This window comes from Manacus candei, unplaced genomic scaffold, assembly GCF_025592945.1.
Source record: "Manacus candei isolate 608988 ecotype Guabito, Panama unplaced genomic scaffold, ASM2559294v1 h1tg000024l, whole genome shotgun sequence".
Taxonomy (NCBI): Eukaryota; Metazoa; Chordata; class Aves; order Passeriformes; family Pipridae; genus Manacus; species Manacus candei.
This window is the reverse complement of record NW_026138072.1, coordinates 6,980,531-7,006,258: the sequence shown is the minus strand read 5'-3', so window position 1 is coordinate 7,006,258 and position 25,728 is coordinate 6,980,531. Positions and strand designations below refer to the sequence as shown.

Genomic DNA, 25,728 nt, shown 5'->3' with positions numbered 1-25,728 from the left:
CAAGTAGCTCAGCAACTTTTGAAAAAAGGAAGAACACTTTAGTGTGTATGTCTCAGTCCTTGTTGAAAAGATATTCATGAGAGAAACAGATTGTACTCATGATGTGCTTCTGTTTTCAGAAAGAAATTTGTTTTATGCTATTGCATAATTATGGAAAACTTAGAAGATCGGAGGGCTGGCTACCTTGGTTGAATTGGTGATCCAATGCTTTTTGATGCATTAAGGAATAGTATTTGATGCAAAAGGGATGAAGCTGGCATGTCTGTTGTAACCAGTCTTCTCTTGTACGTTCTGTCATTGAAAGAGAGGTTGATTACTTATTTGAAACTTATTTTAAAAGTTGGTTTGCTTTTGCAACAGTTATTTTCTTCTAATATTTTCTTTACTGATTTATTACCTTTTTAAGGTAACAAATTAGCCTTCTGAATGAATGGCAAACCCTGAAATGAGTTGATATAAGTAGGATTTTGTCCAGCAGGTGGCATGAAAACCCAGTGTGTACCTACATTATCCATGGAGTGTGGCTGCTCCTACATGTGTAATTGCAACTGTTGGCAAGGTATATGTGCTTTAGTAGGAAAAAGTAGTTTATTTTCAAGAACCTTAAAAAACATAATCACAGAATCAATAATATTTTCTTTTTTTGAAGAAATTGTTGCACCCTGCACTAACCTGTGGCTTGCCACTTGTGTAGGTTTATCTGCTCCAGAAGAAGAGAATTAGAGTTTTGCTAACTAAGGAATCTTGAATTTCTCCCTGCTTGTGATCTCTATTCTGAGTAATACATGGTATCTCAGAAGAATAGTAGAGTATCTCTTAATGCATGGCTGGCCCTGGTAGTCAGAGTTCTCTCCTGGATACACAGCAAACCAGCTTGGCTTATCTGAATATGTTTTTGTGTAATGTGGTAAAGTGGGACACAAATTCAGTAGCGCTCTATCAATCCATGAAGTGATTATTGCCCACAAGTCTTTACTTCTGAAAGATGTAAAAGGGGAAATGCACTTTTCTTTGTGTATGTGTGGACAGGATTGCAATACTAAAGGAGAATAGAGGAAAAAACCTGGTAAGAGCTTGCAATTGCGCTGTCAGGCCAGCAATGCCTTCTTCAGTGCTGTAGCTGGGGACTCAGAGGAAGCAGTGCCTTGAAAGCATTTGGCTGGTGAAGCATGTCTGTATTTTTCTCCTGAGGGGTGCTGGTTATCATGTTGCACCCTGAAAGGGAGCTGTTTGTTTCATATGGAGCATTTATTCCATATTTTTTCTCAGCCCTTTAGAAGGGACACTAGGCAAATGTATACAGGAGCATAAAGAGCTATGTAGATGAAATACTGTAAGTTTTGCACTTTGAATCATAAAATATATGTTGTTTGCAGTGTCTAAAATTGTATATTATTTAACATCCATTATTAGTAGTAAATGATGTTGTGGGTGTTACTTGGTTCTGTTAAATTCATTAGTTTCTCAGAATTTCAGTGTATGTTAATAATTATTAATAAATTGTCTTTATCAATCTCAATTTCAGCCAAGGCAACTTTAGCCCCTAACACTCTAAAATGGGAGAATTGTTTTCCCTGTTTCCTAAAGTAATGTGCAAGTTCATATGATATCACTGCATAACTTCTGTGGGTAAATGAAATGCTGGAAAATAAATCATGAAATCCAAGTGGTGGATTTTCATTATCTCGTTCAAGTAGTTTGTGATAAAGCTGGCCTATATTCCCTCACTGACTAAATATCTTAAATATGCTTTACCGTTAATATCAAAACAAGCAAGCCTTCCTGCGTTTGTATGAGGAAATTCTTGCTGAATACATTGCAGAGTTATAGTTCTGTCTGCTAGTCTGTATGTACAGACTAAAAAGGTATCTGCTGCTTTGAGTGGATTACAGCTTCCCTTGTCTTGGTGATGATGTTAAGTGTGGGTCTGTCAATTTTTGCTGCTAATTTTGATGAAACATCTCACTTCTAGTGCTGTAGCCAATTTCAGTGACACTTCACAGATAATAGACCTTTCAGAATTTGAAAGAACAAGAGGCAGATGGATAGTGTTGTTTCCATAACCTTATTTTCCTTAGAAAACATTAAAAACATTGCATTAAGAAAACTTTTGGGTAATGTAACGATAGGTAGTGATAGTAGGAAGTTTCTGACTTACGTAAAATGGCTAGATACTGATCTATATAAAATTCTTCAAAGATGTTCTTTGTTTTGATTCACTTCTCGAATGATTTTTCAAACTGATATTAGAAATATATGCACATCTTTCAGCTCCCAGTATCCTACAGGGCTTTTGCTTTCATGCTTTTGTGGTTTTAATTGATGATGATCTGGTATCCATTATCATTTCTAATGAAATCCCTTTTCTCGACAGCATTGTGGAGTGACAATATGGATGGTTTGGTGTGGATGTATATGTATAGGAGGGTTGAAAACTTTTCAGTGATAGTTGTTTTTACAATTTTTTTTTTTGGTTGGGAATAGACAATAATGTACTGTGTCTGCTTAGGGTGTTTGAAATTCAGGTAAAACATTGGGGGTAAATTTCGTTAGGAACTGATGTTGTTTTCAGAATGCTACAAAACAGGAATGTGATCTGTGTTATGATTTCTTAATTGTATGCAGTGTATGATTACTTTGGTGTGGCACATAAAGGTGGCTCAATTTCTCTTATGACTGTTCAGAAAAATAACCTTGGACTCCTTTGTGGAGTTGTAATGTCATCTTCCCTTGGCAGTTTATGCTTGAAACTACCACGGAATCACAGAATATACCTAGTGGGAAGGGACACATAAGGACCATCAAGTCCAACTCCTGGCCTTGCTCAAGACAACGCTGGGAATTACATCATGTGCTTGAGAACATTGTCCAAGTGCTTCTGGAACTCTGTCAGTCTTGGAGCTGTGACCACTTCCCTGGGGAGCCAGTTCCAGTGCTCAGCCACGCTGTGGGTGAAAATCCTTTTCCTTATATACAACTTAAACCTCCCCGACACAGCTTCATGCCATTTCCTTGAGTCCTGTCATTGGTCACAAGTGTGAAGAGACTGGTACCTGCCTCTCCTCTTCCCATCACAAGGAAGTTGTAGACTGCAGTGAGGTCTCCCCTCAGTCTCCTCTTCTCCAGGCTAAGAGGACTGAGTGACCTCATCCGCTCCTCATTCGGCTTCCCCTCCAGACCCTTCACCATCCTTGTGGCCCTTCTTTGGATGCTCTAATAAATTTGTATTTTTTTTATATTGTGGTGCCCAAAACTGCACACAATATTAAAGGTGAGGCCGCACCAGTGCAGAGTTGAGTGGGACAATCACCTCCCCTGACCAGCTGGTGATGCTTTACTTGATGCAACCCAGGATACCTTGTGCCCTCCTGGCTGCCATCAGCCAGGACCCCCAGGTCCTTTGCTGTGGGGCTGCTCTCTATTCAAAAATCACAAAAGCAGTGTTTGCAGAAGTTTGTTTCAAAACCATTATAACTACAGCATCCAAGAGGACACACTCTGGTATGCTCTAATTGTTCTTTCTTCTATAATGTGCTTAGAGAAAGGCTGCATAGGAAGTAATGTTTAATATTTCCATATTTTTCCATTCCTGTGCTTGTAAAAACAGCTATCTGTAGTTATAGTGTGTCCACTTAACTAGATTTCTGAAAATATGGCACAGAATTTTAATTTTTCTACTATGTCACTTGAATAGCTTATCAGTGGACAAAAATATGATGAAAACCTCCCTTTTTACCAGTGCTGGGATAAAGTTCCTGTTATTTCGGATTGCAAGTTATCAGAATGTAAGGCAATTATTTCATTGCTTGTTATCTGTTCTAAGCACTAGAATATTCACATTTAGGAAGAAAATAATAATTTTTAAAATTCAGTGATGGTGGTTGGATACTGTAGAGTATTTAAGGTATAGGAAATAGCCCTGACAGAGATAGATTTAAGAGCAGAATACAAGCGAGTTGTTTCTTGTGCATAATAAATGCGATTTGTCATATGCTGCCACCACATGTAGTATGAAAGTGGCAGCTACACATGGGATATGTTTATACATAAAATTAAATTTAAATCTGCATTATAAAACTTTAACTACATATTCATACATATTTTTGCATGCTTAGATTTTATCTGGTTGATTGGCTGATTTCAGTAGTCACAGTGATTTCTGAATTCTCCTGGTTTTGTCAGTCAGTATTATTTTGTAAGTGAAGCGATATGCTTAATGCAAAAAAAGGGTAGTTGAATAAGGATAAAAGCTTCCTAAATTTGTATAATTGTCCTGAAAATTATCTTCTACCATGTTTCTTTTCAGCTTGAAATGAACATGTACTTGGGAGAATGTATCTAAATTAATTCTGAAACATCCTGCACTTTTAGTTATGTTAAATGCTTCCTTTATAGGGGAAAAAGATTACTGAGAAAATTAAATTTAGATTGACTGTATTTCTTTGCCTCCCCTGATGAGGGGAAAAAAAAAGGAAGTTTCTTTGTTCATACACTGTACACGTGCTATTTTGTGGTGCATGTACAACTGAACTGTGCCTTTCTGATACAAGTGATGTGAAGGAATCTGTGGGGCATTTTGCTGTTTCATATATATAAGGAGGGTAATATTAAAATGTTTCAAAGAGCATGCTTGTACTTAATGATTTTCCTTCTAAAACATAACTTTTACCATGCCATGATCTTATCTGCCATGATTTCAATAGTGAATGTAACTGAAATAATAATCTGAAAAATACTGAAAGCTTCCAGAAAAAAAATAGCAGGCTTTACATGTTTTCAAACATACGGATATACCTTTGGCAATATGAATCTAAAGAGATTCACAGATTGTGAGAAAATTCAGTCAGTGCTTCCCTTGTTAGTTGCAACTCTCTGCCTTTCAATTCCTTCTAATACACCTTTATAAATTGCAGCACAAGCCAAGGAAAGCTTCTATAATTGACAGTAAATGCACTTTTCACTGAAAGGTAGTTTTATACTTTTCTACTTGAAATTTATCTCATCTTCGACTGGAAGGCAGTCTTCTCTTTGTTTCATTCTCCTGCCTTCTGGTATTACTTAAGTAGCTGTACCAATGATCTTTAGCTTATTGCAAAACAAAGTAATACTTGCACTCTGTCTGTAGTTGGATAGTTTCTTCATGCATGTACATCAGTCCTGTCTGCTTCTGATCCTTTCTGTAAATTGTCCTTGGACAAAATTACAGCTTCTGTGATACTTGAGGTGTTTTGTGAGATTATGGGCTTTTTGCATCTGTGCCTGTCAGTGATACATTACTTGAAGGTATGACTTTTTTGTGCTGTTGTTCAAGTAATGACCTCTCAGCTAGTGGGATAGGGCACTTTTAATTCATACATATATATTGGGCAGTTATGCATAGTTAGATAGACTAAAATGGTGGTTGGAACAAAACTACACCTCAGTATTATTTACCTTTAAAGGAACTGAGAAATTGAGACTTAGGAGGCTTTTTGTTTCAGTGATTAAAATAATTCATGTAAATATGTATTTAGATTGGGTATGTAAATGCAAACAACATTGCGGATGAAACCTGCAGTGTGTTGTGAGAGACAAATGGTAAGGTTTTGCCTCTTACCCTTGAAGCTTGACAGTCTTTGGCTAATTCATTTTTGCCACCCTCACTGGAGGCATAACAGCAGCATTTAAATTGTCATTCGCTTCTGTCTTTGGAAATGGAGAAGGATGTGAGGACACATGGTTGTGAATGATTGGGACAAAATTTTAAAGTGTTAACAAAGAAGAAAGAAGATGACACTTAGAAAAGGAAAGTAGGAGTATTGGGAGGAACCCAAAGGAGATAACTGTGTATCCTTAATGTAACTTTTTTCTCTTTGTTTCAGACAGGTGAGGGATCTAGTCGCTTTTCAGTTTGATTCTCTAAAGCAAAAAAGTTTTCACTAGGTTCAGCATGGCTGCTTAAAGAGATTATATACTTGAAAAATTAATTTAGGAGGGTTGAGAAGCCTTTGTTACAAAGGTCAAACTTGATGGGCACAACACCTCCTTCTGGCCTACAAATCTGTAAATCTGTCGATGTGTTTGATTTTTTTTCTTGTCTCCCTCTTGTGGAGCTGGAGTTTTGGTCAGTATGAGAATCTCCTTTCTTTCTGAACTGAAATACAGCTCTAGTCCTGTAACCGAGGTTGGTGATGGCTGAGTTTTAAGCCATTGACCCAATGTGATGGATGTATTTGGAGCTGGAGACATGGAGAGACAGCAAAGGGGAAACACGTTCAGTTAATGTCACTGTGTAGCTCAGGTAAAAATTGACTGTTTCTTTAGAATAATACAGTTGGAGGTCTCAGAGAAATGTTGTTGAGCAAGATGGCTGATTTTTTTTAATTTTTAAATTGTAACAAGTGTAAAACAGTAATGTTAATGCGTTTCAGTCATACAAAGAAAGGGTGGGAGTGGGGGCAGAGAATACAGCAGCCTTTTCTTTCTCTGTTCTTCAGATAAACTGTTACTGCTCAGCGTTATCCTTTCATCAGTCCTTCATTTTTTTTTCGTCTAAATGCCTTTGCTCCTAGCAGGTTTTACTACTATGAAACGTACACGGACTACTACTCAAAATGATGCGATCTGACAGGAAATCAATATTTCTTTTTCATACTAGATTTGAGGTTGTGATTGTCATAATCCTTGTTTTAGACTGTTAAGGGGTGAATAGCTAATAGTGTGGTGACAGTTGTTAGGAAAAAAAAAATCAATGGTTTGTTTAACCAGCAGCTTGACAGATAAGAAAACTCCAGTACCGTTTTGCTCATTATAATGTGTGCTTTCAGACGTAACCTTTTCGGATTCAGCACCTGGTTTTTCACCTAGAGGAGTTTTGCTTGGTTCTGTCGGGTCAGCTGAGCTGACGAGAGTCGCTCGGGCGCCAAGCCGAAGGTCACAGCCGGACCTGCGGGCTGCGGTGTCCTGCACCCCGCGGGCAGCCCGTCCTCTCTCGCTGTGTTCTCCGCAGCCTCACACGGGAATCCCGTGGGGCGCGGTTTCTTAGGCAGTGCTTTTATAACACTGTACTGCAGTTCCATTTTGTAAGTAAAAGCAAACTTGTTCACCTCGAGTTCAGAGCAGACGAGCCGGGGCAGAGGCGAGGAGCGGTCGCGGCCCCCGTGTGGCGCGGGCGGTGCCGGCGCGCGGGTCCGGACCTCGCGCCCCGAAGTTGCCGGTCACGTGGGGCGGCGGCGCCAATCGGCGCGGCCGTGATGTCAGCGCTCGGCAGCTGCGGGGATGCGGAGCGGGGTCCGGGCGGTCCGGCGTGCCCAGGCGGCGCCGCACGGCGGGAGCGCGCCGGGTCGGCGGCATGGACGAGCCGGGCATCCTGCGGCGCCGGGGGCTGCAGGTAGGGCCGGGGGGCGGCGCCGCGGGAGGCGGCCGCCGCCCGTCCGCAGTTTGGAAGTTGCCCTCCTCACCTGCGGCCGGGCGCGGTGCCAGCGGGCTCGGCGCGGGGGGACACCTGTGTGCGGGCGGGGCGCGGCGCGGCCGCTGCCCGCGGAGGGCTTGGGCAGCGCCCGCCCGGGCTCCTCCTGGGAACAGCAGGGTAGGGGCAGGAGCGGTGACGGCGGTGCGGTTCTCTCCGGCGGCCGAGCTCCGGAGCGGGGCGGCGGGCGGGCATTGCCGGGGGGAGAAAGTTTGTCCGACTCCCGGCACTCCGGGTACAGCGCACTTCGTGGCCGGGGCGGCTCTGGGATGACTTTTCTGCTGGCGTTCCTAAACTCCAGAAAATGCCGTATCTCAAATGGAGTGTAGGTTATGACACAGTGTTGGTACCGTATGTTGTTTGAATCCTAGTCTCGAGCCGTATACTCTCTTAGGACAATGCTTTAAACGCTCAAAAAATTAATTTTCTTTGCAGTGTATTAATATAGAGCATGTGACCACCGTCGGATACATGGTGCAGTTACTTTTTTACTCTTTCACCAAAATGGAGCACCATCTCAAACTACATCATTACTGCCCATTGTTCTGAGAGCCCTTTGCTCAAGTCGATCTCAGCGATGAATGTACTTCCTTTCTTTTGTTTTCCTCCACATTCGCAATTTCAGTGGGAGGAGGGTGAAGAGGAAAGCCTCCTTGCATTTGGGATCGTTATGTAGTAATGTAAAACCCCTTAAAATGTTGAAGGTGCACTAAACCTGCACAGTTTTGAACTTTTTGGGAAGACCTTTGGGAAGCCCTTTCTGATCAGTGGTTTCAACTTGGTGCTGCTCCAGTGTCACAGTTTCTGTTAGGCAGATGAAGGCAAGTAAAATCTGTAGCCCATGTTGTTATGGAGCATACAGAAGTCCTGGAACTCTCTTGAGTCTCTTAGTCTTTTAAGAATCCATTAACTTTTCTTTAACTTTTTGTGTGATAACATTTGGCTGTGGAAAGTGAATAACTTTCATAAAAAGATTTTGGTGCATTATTCAGTCCTTAATTCATAAATATTTTCTGTAAGGTGATTGTGAAGTGGAAAGGAGGATCTCTTCTGCAGGTTGAGACTGTGGATGACAGCTTTTAAAGAAGAAGGTATAAAAGTTTCAAGAAGTGGATCTTCACGGTGAAGCCAGATTTCCTCTTGCTAAACCTGCTGTAATTCATTCAGTAATGTAAACTGGATTTCTACCTTTTGACAAGAATTGAACAGCAGTTTGGTCTGATTAAGGGAAAACTTAAACCTCCATGTGAAAGAAGTGCATCGAGTTCTGCACATGTTATTTATATTTTATTTTATTTTCTATCACTTTAACAAAGTAATTTTGAATGAATACTGAAACTATTTCAGAGACTTGCTTACGGTTGCCTAAGAATATTAAAAGCCACACAGTGAATAATCCTATTACCAGAAAGGCCAATTCAGACTTGCAGCATATGCAGTAATAAATTGTTTTTGAAGATGTGTACCTCATGACTGTCATTAGAATCTGGTCTTAGAGTACAGAAAATAAGCCAATGGCCAGAAGTTTTCAGGTTGACATACTACCATCTAGAGAAAGATGGGAGGGGGAGAAATCCTATTTACATGCAAGTTACACTCATTAGACCTTTAAACTGAATCTGTCTTTTACTGTCCTCTTGCTCCCCTTATGTTTTTCTGTTGCTCTGTTTTTATCTTCATCTGTTGGCTATGCAGCTAGCCTAGAGAATTTGTGAGCTGGAAAGCAGATGATATAACATGTGACAAGGAGTGTTGCTGCTGTTTAAGTTTAGTTAGTAAATATTAAGTCTCTGAGTTGTCTGCTTTGCTGACCTTTTGATTTTATAGTACATCTCAAAGTAGTGACTTTTTTATTTTATAGTGGTAGTATATGTTTTTACCATTTAAAAAACCCTCTAAACAATTCTCTTGCCATTGTTTTCTGTGGGAAACTGTCCTCTCTTCTTTTTCATATATTATTGATACTGTCTTTTAAAGACTGTTGAGTATATTCTGAAAGGGATTTAACAAAAAAAAAGGAAAAGCAAAACAAAAAACCCCACCCCAACAAAAGCAACAACCCTCCCAACCAAACAACACAAAAAACTCCAAACCCAAACAAACCCTGCTCCCCCCCCCCAAAAAAAAACCCAAACCAAAACAGTGGGGGAAAGAAAAGGACAAGATCTGAGTTAAGACAGTTCTGAAATAGCTGTGATCTTCAGTATAAGGTTAAATAACTTCATGTGACTTTGTCAGTTCTCTTGGTTAGAAGTAGAAAGGTTAAAAGCAGGTAAATCTGCTTAAACCTGTGTGCTTTCTCAGGTGAAGTTGCATTTAAATTAAACCAATCATATAACAAGAAATAGCACATGTTTAAATTAAAAACCAAATTGTTGTAACTACGGGTTTTTTTTCTCTTTGTGCAGTTTGCTTCAAAGCTTGATTTACAGGACACACAAGCCATTTCCTTTTAGACGGGAACCTGATGTAGTTGTGTTTAATGCCATGTACCATCGTGCTGTGTTTAAAAAAAGCCAGGAAATGGCTTGAATTGAATCTCAAAATGTAAGCCTTAAGTAAATATGTAGACTTGGATAAATCTTGTGTTGGATTGCTATGTAAAAGGTTTTTCTGGTGCTCAGGCTTCTGAGAGAAACTGAGACTTTATTTTGTTGCGTCCTGAATACATACATGTATTTAATCTTACTACAACCTATTTCTAGTGTCCAGTTACTTATGTTGGTTGTATTCATAGAAGAATAAAAGTTTCTGAATCTATATTATGTGCTCTTTTTTGGTGAGGAAATTCTGAAGCTTTAATTGCAAAGAATACTTTTTTTGGTAAGGAACATTAGGATAAAATTGACCATTTATTTAAACTTCTAAAATTTGTAAATGTAGTTTAGTATAGATTGAAATAGTTGTCTCTTGAAAATAAGTTTAAAAAAGATGAAAAAGCTAACTACCTATAGCATATTCTTAATTACAGTTCTTGATTGCAGCCTGCTAACAGCCTGTATTTGGTCTTTCTTCCATGAATTTGTCTAGTTGTTTGGCCAAGCAGTGTTCTTTATATTGCCTTAAACCAAGGACTCTGAACCCACACAATGGTGAGTAAAGGTAGCACATACTTCTTTGAGTCTCTAAGAAGGATGTGGGAATGTGGGAGAAACCTTATTGCCAGATGCAGCCAGCTTCAGTCATGCTTCTAGCACTGATTAAAGTTTCACTTTGTCAGACAGATGCTTTGAGCGGTTACTTTTCCTTTTGCTAATTTCAGTTGCCTCTAAGTGGCTGGTAAACAGTGTTTGTAAATCTTTGGCTAATTGCATAAGCTGTTTCAATTAGACTTGCAGAGAAGTTGATCAACAGCAGAGAAATCAGTTATACATGCAACCTGCTAGATCTCAAAGAAAATGCTGTGTTTGTTTCTTTTCTGGTCTCTGAGTATTTATACACTTTTTTCTCCTGAAAAATTTTAGTAGGGACTTAAAGGCTTTTTTCAATTCAGAGTGACTGTGCTGTGTTGCTTGCAGAGATATGATTATAACCAACACGAAAAATTCTGATGGAAAAGCTAATACATGCATTTGAGGGGGATAGGGTGTGAGGTAAAAATAATCACACAATTCAGACTTATTTCTGTAGAAATGTAGGCAATGTAAATGAAAATGTGGTGTGAGTGTTGCTTTTTTTGCAGAATTGAGGAAATCGATTTATGCCAATTCCATACATTTCTAGAAAAGATGGTAAGGGGCACAGTCATTATGTAGCCTTGACTATTCCTTCCTTCTGCCTCCAGTACAGGGAAAGAGTTATCTTTTGTAGACAACTGTTTTGAAATTTGGTACAAAAGGGTCCTTTTTGGTACAGAAGGACCTGTGCAAAGACTAAAACCTTACAGATTTTTCCCAGTCATTGCTTATTGATTCACCTAAAAATGCATCCTGAGAAATCAGAAAGAAAGGACATAATTTCCAAGGCATAGTGGCCTTATTTGTGGCTCCTAAACAGGTGAGATTTCTTTGGTGTAGAAGGTGTCATGATTCTTCTGAAATACTGAAAATTGATGTGTGAAGGGGAAGGGTCATCTGGGAAGCCACACTCTACAGGAGAGCAAAGGAAATAGGGAGACTGTAACTGTCTCTTTTGTGGATGCAGTTCAGGCTTAGGAATGTGTTCTTGGTGTGGTCTACTGAGACAGAAATGATGATAAAAGTTGTACAATATTAATTGGACTTTACCTTCTGTTGCAAACTGAAGAAAAAGGATGGAAAAGTCACCTTTACAGATGAGGTTCTGGAAAGGTTCTTAATAATTTTCACTGATTTGAATGCTGTGTACATGAGTGTTCTCCTCTAGGCAAGAGGGACCTGATCCATTTTCTCTGCTGGTGTTCCTGTATTGTAGGAAATGGTTTTACAGTATGAAGGAGGAGTTGTGTAGTTATAAATCAGGTCTGATATGTATGTGTGCCTTTCAGTAAGTGTGTTGGAAAAAAGTCTATAAGAAGAAGTCTGTGGAGGGCATGGAACCAGAAGGATTAAAAAAAAATAAAAAATTGCAGTTTGTAATTTCCAGTAGGTTCAGATTAATCAATTGAGAAGAAGACAGGGTATATGTCTTTGGGTGCTGCATGGGAATAGCTATGTGTCTGCACACTGCATTCATCCTCTGCTTAGTAGTTGGGTCCAGTCCTGTCTAACAGGGGCCAGATTTGCAAACTAGAGCTCAGAACTACTTAAATTGTAGCACTTGCTCTTTCATTTTATGAGTTTTTTGCATGAGCAACATACATAGATATAAAATGTAAAAAAAAAAAAAAGCCCAAATTTTGTATAATCTTGATAAATTATTTATTTTTTTTCTTCCAGATAGAATGACTTACAAAGATGGTTCTACGCACTGTTGTAGGAAACAGGGCATTTTAAATCTGTTTTTGTTGTAGGGAGAGAGATGTGCAAGTTAGAATAGATATTTTCATTGCTTAAATATTGATAAGTAATGCTGTGGTAAGTGATAGCTGCCTTTAAAAAGCAAAGGACCAGCCTTCTGAGAGAAGAGACATGGATGTAAAGAACACTTTTTCTCTCCTCAGCTGTCACTTGTGCAGGCCTAATAGAGTATACAATCTCTTGATCAGTTTATTCACTTTATTTTCCAATCACTCCTGCATTGTTATGTGCTTGTCAGGTCCTCTAAAATGCTTTCTGTCAGAAATACTTTGCTATTATTTGAGCTGTGAAAGCATTTCTGAAAAATGAAAAAAAAAAAAGAAAAAAAGTGTCCCATGCTGCATTCAGAGCTAAAATATTTGGCATGGGGCCAAACTTACTGTCTGTAGCCCATAGCGCACTTCTTACTAGTGCCTTCTGATAATTGTAACAACATTTCTTGTTAATGTCTATAGTATGTCACAAAGCTGAGTGACTGTTTTATGTTAGGTTTGGAAGGCAAATCATAAGCTTAATGTTTCTTCATGTGAAATCCTTTTATGAACTCAGTGGTGGAATCTGTAATGATTTGAACTGATCTTGGTTGTGTTCTAAGGGTCATAATAAAAAAGCAGCTTTGGCATCCTCTGTGCACTTGTCCTCTGTGCACTCATTAGCTCCTGTTCCTGAGTCACTTGGCTTATCTCCAAAATCTACTTGTTTGTGGGGCTTTTTTCTTTGTGTTTTCTTTTCTTTGTCCATTTTGTTGGTAACAGTAGGGATAATAGCTGCATGAAGGACAGTAACTTCTTATTGAAACAGGTTTTTTTTTTTCAGTTCCATGGGATGTCCTTGGTTTGACAAATGGTTTTACTCACTTTATCACAACCAATGAAACTAGTAATTTTCCATGATTTGTTTTTGAAATTTTGTAAGAAGCTTCCTTTGAGTTTGATACAATTTTGATTGTGATGCTGCTTCATCTGTCACGTTCAACATGATGATTTGAGATTTGTTTTCACCAACTGATACACTAAATTTGCTTTGAAAGTCTGAAGTTTTCCGTTTTATAAGTTAGCAGTTTTATCAGAATTGCCCACAGGCTTTGAGGTGGTATTAATTCCTTTTCCTATTAGATTGAAGCACTACCCTTTTTTGCTTATAACAGTGGCATTTATCCAACTGAACATTAATATTACATAAAACCCCATAAATTATGATTTTGATAAAAAATGATCACAAAGCAGAACACTCAATACTTCAGTTTCATAGTTTGTTTTGATATTGTTTTCTTTGCTTTTTCCCCTTTGCATGTAGTGCTAACTTCTGCAACTCTGACTCTTATTCTCTGTAGGATCCATGCCTCATCCAGTGTAAATCAGAATGACATTGTTTCCTGTCAACAACTCATGTCTACTATAATCTTATTCAATTACTTTGTCACAGTTTCTACTTTTGTGTTCCTTTTGAATCTCTGTGCCTCCTCATTCACACCCCTCTTGATTTTTAAGTTTGAAGTTTAGTGCTCCTCAGTAGCATGCAAAAACTGGGTTTGGAGATAAAAAGGATAATTGCGCTCGGTGTCTGTGCCCTTGAGAAAAAACAAGCTCTTCAGAGACTTCAGATGTTAAACTCCAAGTTTCTACAGAGCATGTTATGTTGGGAGTACTTTGTCCTTTTTGAAATCCCTTTGTTTTGTATATACTGTTGGCTTAGTTTCACAGGGATATTAAATAACACTTCTGTGACATCTAGGTATCCTCCCCAAGACAGTATGTCAAACCAAGGGAACATTAGCATTGACAAGTATTAAAAATAGGTATTTTTTAGGCCTTACTATCAGAAAAAGGAGATCCAGTTTAGCAGCACTATATCAAAATTTTTGTCCTTGTGTAGGTGCTGTAAAAGAGAAAATTTCAAGTGACCAAATTTCAGGAAGATGTTTGAGTAATCAAACTTACAGTCTAATCGAACTAATAGATGGCGCTTTGTTAAAAGATGGGGCTTGTGGCACTACCAGTTCCTCTTACCGAACAGTGTAAATTTTCTGAATGTCACTTTTAGCTGTCTGGAATCTGGTACTTGTTTAGACTGTCTGTCTTGTACAATGGACTGAAGTGCACAGATATGTTTTGTGGAGATAAATGTCACATTATAATTCTTCTGATATTATTTTAGCCCTAGAAAGCTAGAAATTGAAGTGTGCGTATTTTTTGCATGTGTTTTGTATATTTGAATATTCCGGGTGTTCTTTACAGATAAATGATGCTGTATCAAATAGAAAAAGATAGCTGAAGATGTTTTTCAACTAATACATATTCTTCTTTGGTCCCACAATGTAACTGTCTCTTTCTATGTGAAAAGCAAGGGAGATGTGCTAAAAAGTGTATAAAGTCTGTGCTTGCATTAACTTCTGTGTGGAGTTCTTTGATGTAAAAAGTTTTTTCAATGTATTTTACCCCTTTGCTTTAAATTATGCCACTAGAAGGATACCATTTCAGTTGCTCTAAAAAGGCCTAGTTTTACACAAGTTCTGCAGATACATTAGGGAATTTAGCATTCAGAATTTGTGTGCAGAAGAACCTGAAAATATTCCCTTAATTCTTATGATTTCTGAATGCAACACTCATGAACACAGCTGGAAAATTCAGGTTATGAGTGGAGAATTGATTTTAAGACTCCAGTGCCCCTTGTGAACACAGCTTTCTATTTTTCAATTGCTTCAATTTTTCTGAGATTTTAGTAAAGGTAGAGAATTGCAAGAAAGGAAGGAGTAATATAAATGAAAAATTAAGAGCAAATGCTTATGACCAGGATAAGAGCTATATTTCATTTTATTCTGATTCTTTATTAACTATGTGCTGTTTTCTCTTTCAGTTCTTCAAGACACAGCAGTATGTTTGTCTTTTAACGTAAAAGATTATCATAGTTTATTTGATGTAAGCAAAGTAGTGATGAAGTATATTGTATTATTAGGCTGTTTCTGTGCCTGTCTGTCAGTGATAAATAGGAGATTCATTCAGGCACGAAGCTGAATAGTGTTTTCATGTGTTGTCACTTTTGCCATGAATATTTGCTCTTGTCTGTAAGCCACAGTTCAAAATTGTTCTTAGGACGGGGTGGCCAAAATCTGTGATTTTCTTGTGTTGGTTGGCAACAGAGAAGATCTAATGCAAAGCCTATCATGTTTATCGCTGAATATGGACTGTTACTGCATTTACATGCTTTGCTTTGCACTTGTGATAAGAGATTTAAATCTTAACAAATTTATTTGTATGAGGTGGCTGCAAAGACCTTGTTGTATTTCTCCCTGATCTTTTGAAGAGACCAGTGCCTGCTACATTGGTCCAACATCTTGATTGACTATTAAGTTGGTTCAGTTTCATTTCTCAAATAATACTTGTCTTTCTTGTCTGTGCTCCTGGGACTCTGCATAGATCCTCATATTTCAGCATAGATTTTTTTCACGAGTCTTTGGAATTTGGTCTAAGTTGCATGCAGTTTGTCCTACCAGTAATGCGAACTTTGTTTTTCTCCTGTTTGTCTTTTGGTTTTCTTACTTTCTTCTTAGGATCGCAGCAAAATGCTATTCTTTTCTGATTGAGATTGCAGGTGAGAGCTTGCGTATTTTTAAGCATCTATGACAAGACTGTGGAAGAACAGATTTGAATAATGACAGAACAACCACCTTTTTTGTGCATCCATTTGATTTTCTCCACTTCAGTTCCTATGTATTTATTTGTATGTGTTTAGGGCTGATGTCGTTTAATGGTTTCTGTAGCACCTTATGCTCCTTCCTTTGTTTTAACAGTAAGAATGGAACATTCCAGTTAGTTTTGTGGCACCTCTGCAAAACATAGTAGTTCGTGCTTTTTGATTGCCTTTTTCACCCTAAAGACACTGTCAATTATTTCAGTATAATTTCTTTTTGATGTGGAGTCTGTCTGACAAATCAATAGTACTAAGATTCTCTGATGCTGAATCCAAAATGGTGATCAGGCTTATAGGTATGTAAAGTATGTTCTCCTGTCTTCAGGCTCTGAGATGCAGGGAGAAGATTTAGTTACTTTTAAATGGATGAGTTTCTGCAAAGGAGCTACTCTAGAAAAAAGTTCATATTTAAAACACCTATTTTTTATGTGTCTTCTCTCTAACACCACTGAGGAAATGCAGTAATCCATGATAATCCTGTCAGATATTAATTCTTACCCTTTTCTCTTTCAAAATGGCCCAATATTCTTTGTTCAAATGCTGTATGATTGTCTGTGTACAACAGGATGTGGTTAGGGAGAAGGGGATAGTGCTATAACTAGCAGTGCTAATGGGAGAGTATCTGGCACACTAATGTGTTAGACTGCCAAGCGATTTGAGGAAACCTGTTAGTTACACGTTTTTCTTACACAAAATTTAACATCTATGGCTATGATAAAAGAATGGGATACAGGAAATTACTTTCGATGAATTTTTCCTTTGCCAGTACTTTCTGTTTCTGAATAGCTTAATTGGTGCAAGATGCAGTCCTGACCTTTGATTTGTGGTCTCTTTGGGAGATAGCTTTCAGTTTGAGTTTGTCTGAGGTAGTTTGTTTTCTTACTCTTCGAAATTGAAGCTACACATGCACATCGCTTTTTATTGACTTGGTTTCTTACCCTAACTGTAAGGATTGTCAGATATACCATAATGCGGAGAAGAGGCAGTCTAGGAGATTCCCAGAGTGTATGGAGGATAATTTCCTGCTCCAGCTGGTAAATGAGCCTACCAGGAATGGGGCCCCACTAGACCTTCTGTTCACAAACAGAGAGGGGCTGGTGGGAGATGTGGTGATCAGAGGCCGTCTGGGGCACTGTGACCATGAAATAATAGTTTTCAATACTCAGGGATGCAGGGAGGGCCATCAATAAAACCTCTACGCTGGACTTCCGCAGGGCAGATTTTGGCCTACTCAGAAGACTGGTTCAGAGGGTACCTGGGGAAACAACCTTTGAAAACAAAGGGGTCCAGGAGGGATGGACATGCTTCAAGAAACAAGTCTTGAACGCACAGGAGCAGGCTGTCCCAGTCTGCCGAAAGGCGAGCTGCTGGGGAAGATGATGGTCTGGCTGAACAGGGAGATTTTGAAGGAAATTAGGGTAAAGAAGAGAGCCTACCCATTATGGAAAAAATGGCTGGCTACTCAGGAAGAGTTTAGGACTATAGTTAGGTCATCTAGAAAGAAAATTAGAGAGACAAAGGCACAGTCTGAACTTAATCTAGCCACTTCTGTCAGGGATAACAAGAAGTGCTTCTATAAATGCATCAATAGCAAAAGGAGGGGCAAGGAAAACCTCCATTCTTTGTTGGACATGGGGAGGAACATAGTCATCAAAGATGACGAAAAGGCTGAGGTATTTAACACCTTCTTTGCCTCAGTTTTCAACAGTAAGACAGGTTGTCCTCAGGACAACTGGCCTCTGGAGCTGGAAGACAGAAACAAGAAGCTGAACAGCCCCCCTGTAACACAGGAGGAAACACTTAGGAACCTGCTGAGCCACTTGGATCCTCACACGTCTATGGGACCAGATGGGATCCACCCAAGGGTGATGAGGGAGCTGGCGGAAGAGCTCACCAAGCCGCTCTCCATCCTTTACCAACAGTCCTGTCTCACTGGGGAGGTCCCAAATGATTGGAAGCTGGCGAATGTCACGCCGATCCACAAAAAGGGCTGCAAGGAGGACGTGAGAAATTACAGGCCTGTCAGCCTGACCTCAGTGCCTGGCAAGGTTATGGATCAGGTCATCCTAAGTGCAGTCACACAGCACCTACGGGATGGACAAGGGATCAGACCCAGCCAGCACGGGTTTAGGAGGGGCAGGTCCTGCCTGACCAACCTGATCTCCTTTTATGATCAGGTGACCCGCCTGGTGGATGAGGGGAAGGCTGTGGATGTGGTCTGTCTGGACTTCAGCAAAGCCTTTGACACCGTCTCCCACAGCATACTCCTGAAAAAGCTGGCAGCCCACGGTTTGGACAGGGGCACTCTGTGCTGGGTTAGGAACTGGCTGGAGGGCCGGGCCCAGAGAGTGGTGGTGAACGGTGCTGCATCCAGTTGGCAGCCGGTCACTAGTGGTGTCCCCCAGGGATCAGTGTTGGGCCCAGTTCTGTTTAATATCTTTATTGATGATTTAGATGAGGGGATTGAGCGTACCATTAGCAAATTTGCAGATGACACCAAGTTGGGGGGGAGTGTCAATCAGCTGGAAGGCAGGAGGGCTTTTCAGAGGGACCTGGACAAGCTGGAGAGTTGGGCTGATTCCAGCTGCATGAGGTTCAACAAGGCCAAGTGCCACGTCCTGCACTTTGGCCACAACAACCCCCTGCAGCGCTACAGGCTGGGGACAGAGTGGCTGGAGAGCAGCCAGGCAGAAAAGGACCTGGGAGTTTGGACTGACAGGAAGCTGAACATGAGCCAGCAGTGTGCCCAGGTGGCCAAGAAGGCCAATGGCATCCTGGCCTGTGTCAGGAACAGTGTGGCCAGCAGGACCAGGGAAGTTGATTCTTGCCCTGTACTCAGCACTAGTGAGGCCACACCTGGAGTACTGTGTCCAGTTCTGGGCCCCTCAGTTCAGGAAGGATATTGAGGTGCTGGAGCAGGTCCTGAGAAGAGCAACAAGGCTGGTGAAGGGACTCAAACACAAGTCCTGTGAGGAGAGGCTGAGGGAGCTGGGGTTGTTTAGCCTGGAGAAGTGGAGGCTCAGGGGAGACCTCATCACTCTCTACAACTCCCTGAAAGGAGGTTGTAGCCAGGTGGGGGTTGGTCGCTTCTCCCAGGCAGTTATCAGCAAGACAAGAAGGCGCAGTCTTAAGCTGTCCCAGGGGAGGTTTAGGTTAGATATTAGGAAGAAAGTCTTTTCAGAAAGGGTAATCAGGCACTGGAATGGGCTGCCTAGGAAGTTGTGGATGCTTTGTTCCTGGAGGTTTTTAAGATGAAACTGAATGGGGCAGTTAGTGCCATGGTCTAGTAACCACGGCAGTGTTGGATCAAGGGTTGGACTTGATGATCTCTGAGCTCTTTTCCAACCCGACTGATTCTATGACTTTATGAAAGTGACATTCTTTGTCAAGTAACTGAGAACTCGTTACTTTTTTTTTAATTCCATGACTAGGTAGAAATCTTCCTTACTTACTATGCTTTGGCTCTTCTGGGAGATTGCACTCAGCAGAAAGAGGTTTCTTGATCAGCCTGTATATTGCACTGAAGTTCTAAATTTGGTCAGTAGTGATCAGCAAGAAATTAACATCTCAGTAGTGAAAAACCAAACCAACCCATCCGTCCCTCACAGTAAACCCCCAAATATTTTACAGTTTGTTGAATTTAAAGCTGAGAGGAAAGAACTGTATGTTAGAATTAGTACTTTGGTCTTGCCTCTGCACTTGGCATCCTGAATTGCCTACTGTCTGCTGGTCTGTTTTACAAAAATAAGTAATTTGAATTCCGAACACTTTGAAGTCATAGAGACTATGATGAGAGAATGTACTATGTTGTTTGTTACCTCTCAGGCCAGTGCAGGGGTTTGCATGTATTTTTGTCTTATACCATATTGTCAGAAGGTAAGTTCCAAACTTCTGAACATCTGCTAAAGTCCATCTCTACCTAAATTGATCTTCTCAGTATTGTCATAGATCTGTTGCATTATTTGCATGTCACCTCAAGTACTTGAATTTTCCACACTGTATATCCCGTAAGTGTTGATGCATTTTCAGTATCGTGTCATATAAGCAGAGTATGTTTTGCTATGTAGTTCTGTGAGGTTTTTGTGGGGATAGAATATGTGAAATCTCCATCCCTCTCTGCACATCCCAGCTACACCTTCCTGCTTATGAAGTATCAAATTCTTTTATTGAGTTAAATTAAACTTTATGAGAAGAAGGCTCGCAGTGCCTATGAAGACAATAGTCTTCTTCACTTTTTCTTAATAATTAAAAGCTGATTAAGCAATCTGCAGCTGGAACACTGAAAACTTGAAACTAATTTACATTTTTTTTCTCCCTAGATCTTTCTTTTTTCCTCATATTATTGTTGAAACAGGAATAGCATTTCGTTATCTCTTTGGTAAGTTGAGACACAGAGAAATTTCTTTGAGACTGCAGGGCTGGTGATCTAGAATTTACTGATTGTGTCTTTTTACCATGAACTGATAACCTCAGAACAGACAGAACATTATAGAATAAAAGAGAGATGTCAAACTTTTATCTTCTAATACAGTTCAAGAACTAAGTATGCTAAGTATGAAATGACTGTAATACCTGGACAGACCCTAATCGCCAGTAGTTTTTACCAAACAAGAATCTGATCGAGGTGGTCTTGGTAACTTTCACAGATCTGTTCAACGGGTAATCAATGCCAGGAGGCTGTGCATATGAAGAAATGCTAATGCTGATGTAGTATATTGACTTTCTGAATGGTGCCATATAATTAATAAAATCATAACTGGATAATATGGTGAATTAGTGTTACAATTGAAAAGTTTTTTGTAGTGTAAAATGACTTGGTTTTTTATCTATTCCACAATATTTACTGCTTCCTTTACTACATCCTAAAACTACTGAGCTATCAGAAGTTGAATGGTGTTCTTTGATTGTCATGTCTTGGCCCCCTGTGAGGCAATAGAGAGAAAAATCAGACCAAACACATCACATTCTAAACCAAGATTTTTGTTTCTGATTTTCTTACTTTTTTTTGTCGTTTTTATTGTATTTTCGCTGTACTCTCATAATTGTATTTACGTACCTCTCCTAAGTAGATAAATGATAACAAAGTGGAAATGTAATGTTGTGAAGGACTTTTAACTTTCTATTACATTAAAATGAAAAGAAAAAAACAATCTTTGGAGCATTTAAAAATATGCAGTGTAGTGGTTTGGTAACTGAATAGAACAGCTGTGTCTAGTATGAGACTGTAGAACAGGAGGTAAGTCGCCATGTGCAAAGAAAAAAAACAAACTTCATATGTGATCTTAGCCATGACAGCAGGCCTTGGCTGTAAGTTTTGCTGCAGCTTTTGCTGGACTCAAATGCCAAGATGCTCAGGCTGGAGTGTAGGACACTGCAGGAAATGGCAGAGACTTAACTCTTGGGTGCAGATGTATCATGAGGAAATAACCCAGGGCTAGTCTTGGAGGAGGAAACATGTTTCAAGATCATGATTCAAGGGTATGTGAGCAACTGTTTTTCAGTATAGACTTGTTGGCATTAGGATTTGTCCAGCTTGATGTGGAGAGAGTTGTTGCTGTGAATTTATTTTTCTTCAGTACTAAATACTTGCAAAACTGTTGGATCAGCTGTTGTGTTTGTTGATTAATTCAGCTCCTCTGTATGGAATTACTGCCACTTGTTTTTGATCCTGGTCTGGCAGCTAATAAAAAGAGAGAGAAAAAACCCAAGAGGTCTGTGGCCACTTCAGTCTCGAAGTAGAAATCTCTTCAGATAAGACCACATGCTTGTGTCACTTGCTATTTTCAGTTGCTTGTCTCTGGATACTGCCATTTTCGCAAGAATAGCGATGCAGTTAATGGTAGCTGCTCTTTATGGAAACTGCTTTTAGTATCAGTATTAAAGCCTGCATGTTGTTGAACCAGCTACCAGCCGCTGCAGCCAAAACTCTGTTTTATCCTCACAACTGCTTTCAGGCTTCTGTGTCTTCAGAAATAAACTATGTAATATGCGCAATACGTGTTGCCCCTATCTGTGTGTGGTTTTTTTTGTTTGTTGGTTTTTGTTTGGTTTTTGCTGTGTGTGTGGGTTTTTTGTTTGTTGGCTGTGTTTTGGGTTTTTTTCCTTTTTTTTTTTTTGATGGTGTGTGTGTTTGGTTTTGCGTGGTTTTTTTTTCCTTTCCTTTAAACATGTCTGTTTTCCACAAGGTTGTTTCTTGGAGTACTCACCATTTTAAATGAAATAAGTGTCTGACTCGTTCTGCTCCCTTGCCAATTTTCTGTATGCCATCTAGCTTAAAATATCTTACCATAAATGAGAATTATTAAGGATCATTCTGGTTTTCCTTCATCTGTCCTTGTTGATGTAGTTTTATTATGTCAACTTATAATTGCAACTGACCTGTTTCTCTGTAAAGGATATTCACCATTCGATGGTATCTTGGATCCCACTGTGTGTGCTTTGCTGGTAATAACTGCAGTTACTCTGAATGCATAGTCTTTTCAGTGTGTAGATTTTTTTGAATTTTATTTTATTTTTTTGCTTTTCAACTGAAAGATTGCTGTGTCTATGTGACACTGACCCTGATCTGCCTTTTCTTTTTCTGTGATTTGTCTGCCCTTTTTAGACAGTCCTGTATGGAGCAGTATGTCAGCTGACATTGGCAAAAGGTTTCTGTTTTTATCAGCTGAAATGCAATACTAGGAGGCAGGATGTTGTGATGTAATGAAAAATCTCTACGCATACAGTGTAATGTCTCTGCCTGCTTCAGATGCTCTATATTGAACTTTTCCATAGTGAAAGACCTTTACTCATGTTTATTCTATTCTCTAAATTCAATTTTGGTTTTTTTTTTTCATGCACTGTGCCAACAGCTTTTTTAAATCCCTTGATCAGTTGAACCTTCAAGGTAGCTCTCTTCACATGTGCTAATGATAAACTTTCATCCCTACTTGGGACAGTATTGCATCAAGTCTACCCATCTGATTATTTTGTGCTAATAAAATGAACTGTTGATATGCTCTAATTTGGAATGTTGTTCTGATGTATCAGCATGGCTGGTGTTACTGAACGCACAGCCCACATAAACACCTAATAGTCTAAAGACTTTCCTTGTCATAGGAATAATCACATTTATAAAAACATTTATGCTTCTGAAACGGTATCTGTGCTGTGCTGGCATTTTTCCACATGTAAACGCTGTTTGTTCCGGCTCTCAACTTCTCCTGAAGTGCACTCTGAAGGGAAGACAGGAAAGGAAGAAAAATGCCAATAAGACAAAAATTCCAAGTTCTCAGTTTGGTAAAGGATCCCATGTTAGGTGGGTTAATAACCTTAATACAAGACAAGGTAGGGCCTGTGAAGATTAGCACTATTGCTAGCTAATGTCAAGGTTAAGATGACCCTACCATTGTTTCCAAGCTGTGATAGAAAGGAGACCCTTTTCACCTATACATTTTTGACTATATTAAAGTTTATGTTAGATTATAATAGGAAGGCATTGAGAAGTTTGAGAAGAAATTATCAAAGGTTTCAAGAGTATCTCCCAAAAGGAGCAGTGATAAAATCACCTAGCCCTAGTGCTTACTGCTAATTTTAGTCAATTACATCAGTAATTTAATGGAGTATAATCTAAAGGCATAACCATCAGCAGAAAAGTCTTCTGCAATTGTAACACTTCTGCAAGTGTTTATGGAAGTGTTGATAACTAATTTTTCTGTAATGCTGGTTCTAATAACTAGGATTAGTTTGCTCTACTCCTACTATATTGGATTTGGTAAATTATGATATAGTCTTCCTAAGGTGTCTATAGTCTTTGATTATTTCCATCAGATCTTTCTGGGTTACAGAGCTAACTCTGTCTGTGTTGTGTCATGCTGAGAGCGGAAGCCTTTTTGTTAAGGAGGTGTAAAACCTACTTCTATGAAAACTAGTTTTTGAAAAACAGTCTTGATATCTTGAGAAATACTTACCAAGTTGAGTAGAATTTTATTTTCATTTAAAGAACCCTGTGGATATCTTTGCAGAATTAGGAGCAAGTCTGTCTTACATTTGTAAAATATTGTGACTTATTTTTCAGAGAAGACTCCTAGAAGAATAGTGTATTGGTTTTGAAAACGATAGAGAGTCTCATGAATTTTCATCCTCTGCCTCCTGTTATTTGGAGCAGGCTCTTTACCCATATCTTCTCCCCTTCAGACACATACCTGAAATAGCAGACTGTAGAGCTCATACTTGCTACAGTGATGAGAGACTGTCCAAATTGGAAAGTTTGTGGAGAGATTGAGTATTTAAAGGACCTTGGGGAAGAAACTAGAAGTAGGTCTTCTATCTCCTGATATTCAGCAGGGAGAGGATTTTGAACCAGTATCTTGTATCCTGGAAAAATCTTTTGTTGTGTTGTATGGGATATGGACAGCATTATGCAAATACCTTTTTTTTTCCTGAGTTCAATAACAGTATTCATGTTCCATATTAATTAAATTTTGCTTTTCTCTCTACATCCTTAAAAAGTGATGAAGAGAGCACAAAGCCAAGAAGGGAAACTATTCAGGTTAATTCAAGGTCTTTTACCAAAAACAGCATTGTATTTTAAAACTAGCTAAAACAAACAAAGAAACAAAGAAACAAAAAAACCAACAACCAAAAAGGTAGTTAGAAACAAACCCAAAATTTACTGTAGTTTTACTTGGTTGGTAAAATTACTCAACTTTGTGTTTTAAAATTGCTTCCTACACTACTTTGATTTTTGGGTGTCTGTTAGTGGAAAATGCTGTCATTAAATTCTAGCAGAAGGCAGTGTTGTATAAAAGTATTCCTGTTTATTGTTAAAGTATAAGTACTTAGATTTTATGGCACTAATGGAACAATTTTTGAGGTTTATTTCCTGGTGTGTTTTGTTCTTTGCTCTGACATATTTTTAATATTAGTTATTATGTGTGTTCTCTCTTCCTCCCAAGACTTTTTATGATCTGCCTAAACCATCCTTCTTTCTTGTCTTCTAGTACTTCTGTTTGTGAAGTTAATGGGCATGCTAATTCTTGTGGTTGCCCTAGAGTTTCTAGAAATGACAGAATGATTGCTTAATCTTCAGCCCTCCTTGTGGCAACTTGAATTATCTCCTGAAAATTCAGGTGCCATATTTGATAGAATTTGTTATGAAAAATAACTTTGAAATTTCCTTAATCTTTGAAAACAAACAGAGGAAGTGCTGTTGTTTCAGGTGATTAAAGCATTGCAAGGCTGTTGAATTGAAAGTATTTATGTAGGCTGTCAAGAAGTAAGGAATAAATTGAATTGCTTTCCCGAAAAGCTGTTTGTCCTTATACCTTAATTCATAATATTTCCTAGATGTGTTAGAGTAGCACCTCTTCAGTATGGCTTTATGATATCTGAAGAATATCAGGAAGATTTTGGTAGAGGGGAAAATAATATGAAAGAAAAACCAAACTTCTGCAATAATCTGGTCTGCTGAAGCCTGAGGGGCAGAAAAAACAGTGAAAGAAATAGATATATATAATATTTTTTCATTATAGGAAAAGGAGTTAAATATACTAAGCTTTTAGTTTTTAAGTTTTCAGATTATACGGTACAGTTATTCAAAATATCTGTTTTTGTTGAAACTTTATATTTGTTTATAGTTTCAAGTATTTTTGGTACTTAAGCAGTTTGAATATG

At 39.0% G+C, this 25,728-nt stretch overlaps 1 protein-coding gene across 2 annotated transcripts in view; it reads left to right on the top strand.

The window, feature by feature from the left end:
• The window catches only part of MAST4 (microtubule associated serine/threonine kinase family member 4), a 292,441-nt gene that overhangs the window by 88,418 nt on the left and 178,295 nt on the right, over positions 1 to 25,728 (top strand). The window lies entirely within an intron of this gene.